At 40.5% G+C, this 8,027-nt stretch overlaps 1 protein-coding gene across 2 annotated transcripts in view; it reads left to right on the top strand.

Moving 5' to 3' along the window:
* The first annotated feature begins 328 nt into the window (after positions 1-328).
* Positions 329-8,027, top strand: part of sema5a (sema domain, seven thrombospondin repeats (type 1 and type 1-like), transmembrane domain (TM) and short cytoplasmic domain, (semaphorin) 5A) — a 216,660-nt gene continuing 208,961 nt past the window's right edge. For both annotated transcript variants that reach the window (XR_011927715.1, XM_072450696.1), the window contains exon 1: positions 329-515. The gene's annotated coding sequence lies outside the window, so the exon portion shown is untranslated. The remainder of the gene's footprint in view (positions 516-8,027) is intronic.

Below are 8,027 nucleotides of genomic sequence, written 5' to 3'. Positions count from 1 at the left end.
ACTTTACATGCTGAACTGGTTCCGTGCGTAATGTTCCACCTGCAGCTGCCGCGCCGCTGCCGCGTCTCTGCGCGTCTCGCCGCGTCCGCTGTGCGCTTCACTCGCTCCAGACGTTTCTCACTTCTGACTTAAACCCCGCTCTGCCGCTCACCTCGTGGCTCTCCTCCCCTCGTCACAGCCACAGGGGAAAGTTGTGATCGCCCCGGTGACGTAGAGCGGCGCGTGGGCTTGTGGGGGGCTTCATTGTTTTGTTGCGCAGCGCTTTTGCCTCACTCCGCGCGGCGTCAGGTTTCATCAGCAGCACCTCTGCGCTCGCCGGGCAGCAGATCTCTCTCTCAGCGCTGGGACACGGACACAGGGGCCACAGAGGGACACTGTGCAGCGCAGGAGCTCCAGCTGGAGGAGGATATTTCACCTTGCGCTGGCTCTTGGGTGGGTCACAGCGGTTCTTTGCACTTCTCCCCGGGCAGGACGCGCTGGTCTGCGCCGTAGATGAGCGTTGGACACCTCTCTTGGTAAGAACGCGTGCTTTGACATACATGCAGCGCTTTTTAAGTTCCTGCTGAAGATTTCGTCTTAAATTGTGTTTTAATTACCCTTTTCCAATTGTATTCATGCATTAATATTCCATAGGACGTACAGCATGTGTGCGTAATGTGCAAGATGAACGGTATTATTGCAGAATTCCCCAGGCACCATCAGTTCTCCGAAGTTTGAAAATGCCTGTTCCTCATGCGGCCACTTGGTGGTGCTAGCACAGTATCAGCCCGTGCTCGTGGTCTGTGTGAATATTAGTTTTATTTGTGTATATTTGTGTGTTGTTGGAATTATATTTGTATTTAAACATGCCATTTTCACTGAATATATGATCATACTGAATTTGGGTTCTCAACATATTTGCATTAGGTGTTGCCTATGGAGAGATGAAGGCGTGGAGATGTCTAACATAGTTCTATTTATTTATGGAGTTATGAAAACGTAATGAGATCATGGTTGGCTTGGTGCTCAGTTTAAACTCCATTAATAGGTTATTTACAGTCTTTTTTATTTTCAAGCAGCTGCATAATTCCCCAATCTAAATGTGTCAATGGACGCTGACTGAGAACATGCAATAGTAATAAATTGCTTGCTTTAAAGTGCATAACTGAATTTTGGGTAATTTTCTAGAGTCTTTGGCAACTCCACAACATTCTTTTCAATAACTTTCCGATTTACTTGTCATTATCCATCACAAAAGCGCCCTTGCACTCTTGGTAATTGCTTTAATTCCTCTTCTGACTGATGTACAAAGGATCCACGCGGCATATGACCTCACCAAGTCACACTTTTTTTGTGTACGGTCAAGCAGATTCTTCAGAAACACAATGTGCCAGTTTCTTTTTGTTCAGCGCTTCTTACAAGTTCTTTTTGCTCACTTTCTTCTCCACAACTAAGCAATTTCACATATTTACCGCGGCAGTTTTGAGGGAGTTTTAGCGAATACAGAAAAAAGCAAAGCATGATAAAAAAAAAACACAGAAATAACTTGTTGGAATGACAGTCGAGTCCAGAAGGGATTGAGAATGAGGTTTGAGAAAGTCGGTGGTACAAAAATGTTTCCCTCAGACGATGCACCTTGGAAGTAAACCAAGCGCTGCCAGCAGTTTTTCTGTTCTTCAGAGCTTCCCTCGATGTCTTCAAGTGGGATGCCGTTCAGAGCCTTCCGGTTTCTCTTTGAAACTTATCCACACTAACAAAATGGTGTCTTCATATTCGCGCACTCGCACCCGGAGCTCTTGGTGGAATGAGACAAAAAAACGTTTCCCTTGAGCATCTTGAGATCGGATGCACTTGGATTTATCGCCGCTGTAGAAGTTTGAGTGTGAATGCTGCTTTTTCCTCTTGACGTTCAGAGTCGCTACGAATGATGGAAGGAGATATGAGACTTGTGGTGTAGGACACTCGCGCTCACACACTTTGAAGGAGACGCCTACGTTCCAAACATCTCAAAAGCTTGCGGCGATCAGAAAGTAAAAGTCGTGCATTTCATAAATCTCAATGGTTTGTTTCAGATTATTGACGTTCTCCTTGTTTATCTGGGCCTGTCCAAAGGTTTTTAGACATCTGGACAATCTTTTAAAGCTCAAATGATCATAATTTATAAATGAGAAGAAGAGAAAATGTGAAACTTTATGTACCGTATTTTCTGGACTATAAGTCGCACTGGAGTATAAGTCGCACCAGCCAAAAAAAGCTTAATAGAGAAGAAAAAACATATATAACTGGAGTATGAAATAAGGTTGCAAGTGGGAAAATAACAAATAATAGCACATATAAGTCGCTCCGGAGTATAAGTATATAAGTATAAATATAAGTATAAGTCGCATCCCGACCAAAACTATGAAAAAAGGTGCGACTTATACACCGGAAAATACAGTATCTCTTCATCCAAAGTCATCGCATTCTACTTCAGATCAAAATAAGTTGAACCATGATGTATTTTGTATTATTAAATTAGATTCGATAAGATTGATTCCATCGCTCTGCGCGTGCTCTTCACTGTATTCAACGTTTTATCATTCGCCATGATCAGTCAAACGACACCTGCGCTCGAGTGTGCTTCCTTTTGCTAATCTAAACTCTGATCACACCAATTAGTGGATCATTAACTGGATGTAGCTGCCAACTGCTAACAAACCCCATTCATAAGTTGTTTTTGCCTCGGGGTACGCGCCTTTCTTTAGTTTCCCCCGACACAACTTTCTTCAGTCTTTCCTCTGTTTTCGTATTCATTGGCAGCTGTGATTGTTGTTGCTGGAGCTTTTGTGGATTTGAAAGCTACAATTGAGATAAACACAGCTCTCTTTTGGCTTTAGATCCTCAAGAATCCTCTGACTCCTGCCGTACTATGCTTACCGATGCCAAAAATGTCCCCGCTACAAATGCTTAGATTATTTCAGATTTACGTGCTTTTTAGTCATAGAAGTGGAGTTTGAAACGTCACAGTATCAGGGATTGTAACAGGAAGATTTTGTGTATTCATTTTGGCTATAAATGACTTGAAATGAGAATATTTGAGCTCGATTTGAGTAGTGTTGACTAAATCTGGCATTGGAATTAGTCTAGGTGCGCTTAAAAATGGATAAAAAACATTTATCCATCTATACAATTGCATATAAAAAATGTATCTGGGGCTGCAGTAACGATTATTTTCATACTCAACTAGACGGGTATTATTTTCTTGATTAGTCCATTGTACATTGAGACATTTTAAACATATTTTGAACCAAATAAAGTTTAAAATGTGGTGTCTGAAGTCTTCTAGATGGAGAATATTACAAAGAAAAGTGAATTATTTAAAACAAAGCTGAAGATATTTATTATTTTTGCCAGTTTGATTTAATAATGCTGCTGTCTTTGTTATAAAATATCTATGTGTTTTTAATGATAACCAAAATATGAATATCTTTTATCGTCAATGAGTCAAAATTTGTCGAATAATCACTGCAGCCCTAAAAGTAACAAATCAAGCTAAGATTTGTGCCTTTCCCAAGCAGCCAATATAACAGCATTGGGACACTGTCATTTAATTTTCTTGAAAATTAAACTGAATACAAATTAATTCACAATTCTAGCATAAATAATCAATTAATCATAAGTTATTTGAGCTATTTAACCACTTACAATTGGCTAATATCTTACAATTATGTTCAGCTCCTTGAATAGCTGAACCACACAAGGCAGAAAACACAACTTTTTAAGGTGTGTCTGGCCAAGTTTGGATAAATTCAGCACTTGGCTTAAAAAACAATGACTAAATCAATATACTGTACAAATGGCAGCACATTGGGAGTGCGCTAATCTGCCGTGAGGACTTGAGAGGGGGAAAGCCGAGAGCGCAGAAGATGAGTAGGAGCGGGCACATTCCAGCGCTGGTTTAAAGCAGCGTATATTTAGTGTGATTGATATTTGTGTTGCGCGGGGAATTCGCCCGCCCCGACCCAGAACACACCAGTGCAAACAGTGCAATCAGTCCAGGATCCATAGTGGAAATGACCCCCTCCCTCTCCTTACGCGGTGGGTCGCCATGGAGACGGTGTGAATGACACGAAGCTCTCGTCGGGGTCGACCTTTGTGATTCCCAAGTTGAGAGTCCCTGCTGAGAGCGATTGCGATGGGTTTTGTCATGTAAACCCAATAAGCCGTTACCCTCTGGCCCTTGGGTGCTCTTTGGGTGCTCTATTGATACTGTTTGGGTGCTCTAAAAGGTGCTTATCGGACCACAGCACTGCTTCCCGGGGCCGTGGAGCAGATTGTGTCCAGACAAAAGAGCACACTTTAAACACGTTGACTTACACATGCTCCGTCTTGTACTAATCCTCCTTCTGGTGTGATTTATGGCTCTTTAAAGATGAATGCATAAGTGGCTGAGCACGGGAGAATCAGCCTCTCGATGCAAAAATATTATCGCACAGAATTCAAGATACGGACGGCAGACATATTTAGGTGTTGCAGTGCTGAGAAATGCTTATTTTACGAATGAAATAGAACTGATTTAATGGCAGCGGAACGTCACAGATATGGTCATAAAAACAAACAAACAAGTAAAAAATGATGAAAAAATGTATTTCATCCCTTCTTTTTTGTAAAATTTCAACAGTCTGCTTTTTAAAGGTTAAGTTTGGGGGGTTTGGACTACTGTAGCTGGTTTATGGTGTGGCATAAAGTTGTTTCAGTATTATTGTGATCATTTCTAGAACAATATATACAAATGTGACTGGCCTTCCAGCTTCATTTCTTCCATTAAGTTCACGTATGAGCATTTTTCGTCCGTGATCGGAGCTGCTGCACATAAAGAAGAACAGTTTGTTTACCGTGACTGCCATTTGCTCCTTTCTGTTGGCTCCTCCTTCTTGGATGATTTATTACAAGTGAAGTTGAGGACTTTTAAACAATGGTTGCAGTCGTTTTCTGTACTTCCCCACTGCGTTCTGTCCTCTCATTACCACAGACTATTTATACATCAGTACCACTTTGGTATTATCCCTTTTCCTCCCTTCTTTTCCTCAGAATAAAAGAAAAAAGACTCTCGCTGCCATCCAAACAAGTACACTCGTTCTGAACACTTTCTCTAACCTAGACTAGTTCTATATAAAGTTGTTAAAGGTATTTTTCTGTTCTTTTTGTTCGAAATGAGGAGAAGTTGCCATGACGGCCTCTTCTGTTGGCCTGCATTATTTTTCAAAGTGTTAGCTCAATAAAACTTTATCATTCACAGCAGTTCTTCCGTGTTCTTAAAGGCCAAAGTGTCAAGATGGTGTTGCCATAGTGAACGGAGCTGGAGCAGAATATATAGTCCTCGTAGCATTAGCTGCACATTGTCCACACGCCTTCGTTTATCACAGTGAACACAATGTCAGAAGCATCGAAAAGCAGATACTAATCAATACTGAAACTAGAATCAGAAGAAGTGTCGATACAAACAATTCCCCGTAACAAAGATAAAATCATCTTAAGCTTAACTAGTTTAAACTCACATGGTAAAGAAACGAGGGATGGTGTGAGCAAAGAAGAACAAATCACCAAAACAACCAAACAGAATCTATTTATCTGGGATGTAAAATAATTTGATGCATGATTGTCTAAATATGTACAGGCATATTTTTTCAGCCTAATTTCTCTTATCCCCAAAAATAAACTACTATTACTTTTTTGCGAAAAGATCAGTCAAATCAAAATTCCTATTGAATATTGAATAATTTGAAACACTAATTCAATGTAGAGATTATGGAATTGTGTTGATGATATAATTTGCTTCATGACTTGTTTTTAGCGTGGTGGTCAAAGATGTAACTTAGAGAGTCTGCCACATTGTTGTCGTGATGTGATGTCGTGATAATGTTCCACAGTATGACATTAAATGTATATATCGCTAGGAAAACAAGCAGGTGACACAACTTAGCCAAGTTACAGGTCAGATCTGAGGAGAGGAGACTCTGCTCACTGTTAGAATGCATGTTTTTAAGGCATTAAAGCAATAAAAACACCTGTGATTGAATACATGCAAGATTATAGAACATTCTGCAAAGACATCTCCATGGAGACGAGGAGATGGCAGAACTCCCCACCAAAAAAGTAACAAAGTGCACTTTGGTTTTACCACAAATAAGAGACTTTTCGTCAATGATACTTCCCGGTTCTTTTTCTTAGATTGTCTTTTGTTGCTATGATACAATCCATTAGGCATTGGCTTTGATGAGCTAGAAGTTTCCTTATGAATTCCTCCTTTTCGACACCTGTCTCGAGGTTTGAGTTTTGATTTGCAAACGATTCTTTCACCATTTCACACAGTGTTCCATCTCCCAACTTTCACAAGTGGAATTGTAAATGTAAAATGGTCAGGTGCAGAGAAAATAGTCTGTAATGCGATCCGAGCGTTTGCGGTCGCACTAAAAGGCGCTCGTCTCATCTCCGGATGTCAAGAGGAATTAGCTGCTAAACCTGCTCATTTAGCATTGCTGTTCCACTGCGTTAACTCTGCGCCTCCGTTAAACCCAAGTCAAAAAAGACGATGCTCTTTGAACCGCTAAGAAAAGGGGCCGTCCCTACACCGCTATTTGGGTCAGCGCTAAATAATCCCCCAAAGCTTCTTTCTTCCTCTCTCAAGCCAAAGTCTGAAAGGTTAGATAAATCCCAACTTTTGTGACAACAGGAGCACATAAAGTTTGTTGGATTTGGGTGGATTTTGTCGGATACTTAATTGACTCGGAGGGAAAAGTACGAGTCAAAGGGCAAAAGAGGATTCATCAGACGTCTTTGTTTCTTGACCATTTTGGCAAAAGGTGAAATGAGGCACACGTTTCCACCGAACCCAGACCGACTCGCCCATCACCAGTCGCTGTAATGCTCCGCTTGACTTGGAGGCATGAATCTGAGCGTCATTTCAAAGTAGCAATTGGGATATATTTCTCGTTTATGTGTCTTCTCCTGCTGCTCTTGAGGTTTAGCCGAAAAAAAAGTGGACTGGCTCCTGGGAGACGCTCTCTGCTATGTTTAGGAGCGTCTAAATTAGCAGCCTGCGAAGTTTAAAGCAGAACATGGGAACACACTTTGGAGAGTTTTGGTCTTTCCTCTGTTTTTCCTCCTTGTGTGATTAGCTCGTATGGGGTGTATCATTACAGCCAGAACAGCCACGCAGCTTTGTCTCATGACTACAGAAAGAGTATTGTCTCCTCAAATGAAGTAACTATGTTCAAGGAAAACTGCTCCTACACTTCGTCAAGTTACTCAAGTAAATAATGCTCCCAGTTGGTAGAGCGTTTGGTTTAGGGCGGCAAATATTAATTGCAATCGAATTAAAATTTGAATAATCGCAATTAGAAAAGTCTATGTTTGTGTGTTGTGTATATTTACCAATTTACCAGAGCTTGAAGTATAATTTCACCTGTAAATAGCGCACGCTGGATGGCTGCTGTTCTGTCTGTTATGTACTATTATGGTTTGGAAAAAAGGTCATGGTGCTGCTGGAACTGGAGGAAAATCAAATGTGGCAGGCACTAGTTGGCTTCTCCCTTTTGATTACAGGATTTGATGACTAGTGGGGGACAATGCGAAGTTAGGCATCTTACCACATGAATGGTTTCTTTAAACACATTGTCTTTTTATAAACAATATGGTTTTCTCTTTAATGATTAACACAGCAATAGGTAGTAAATAATGTATTGTCACTTTTACTGCTTTTCTATCTGCAAGACACTCAAAGCACTTTACATCAAGGAACCAGTCAATCATACACACACGCACACGCACACGCACACGCACACACACACACAATTATGTTTTTTTTACTTAGTAGTAGCAAAGTAGCAAAAGTAGAAAGATTTTTTTAAAATAAGGTTAAATGATAAGAAATATGTACCGTGATATATATATATATATATATGAGTAAAACAATAAAACTATATTTGACTAATTTCACCTTGAAAGCTCGCTTTTCTACTTTTTCTACTTTTAACTTTGCTTCACATTCAAGTAATTTGCCTTTACAC

Source organism: Eucyclogobius newberryi, unplaced genomic scaffold (genome assembly GCF_026437365.1).
Source record: "Eucyclogobius newberryi isolate DKJ021-1_F unplaced genomic scaffold, fEucNew1.0.hap1 SCAF_18, whole genome shotgun sequence".
NCBI classification, from domain to species: domain Eukaryota; kingdom Metazoa; phylum Chordata; class Actinopteri; order Gobiiformes; family Gobiidae; genus Eucyclogobius; species Eucyclogobius newberryi.
This window is presented reverse-complemented; position numbering and strand designations above follow the sequence as displayed.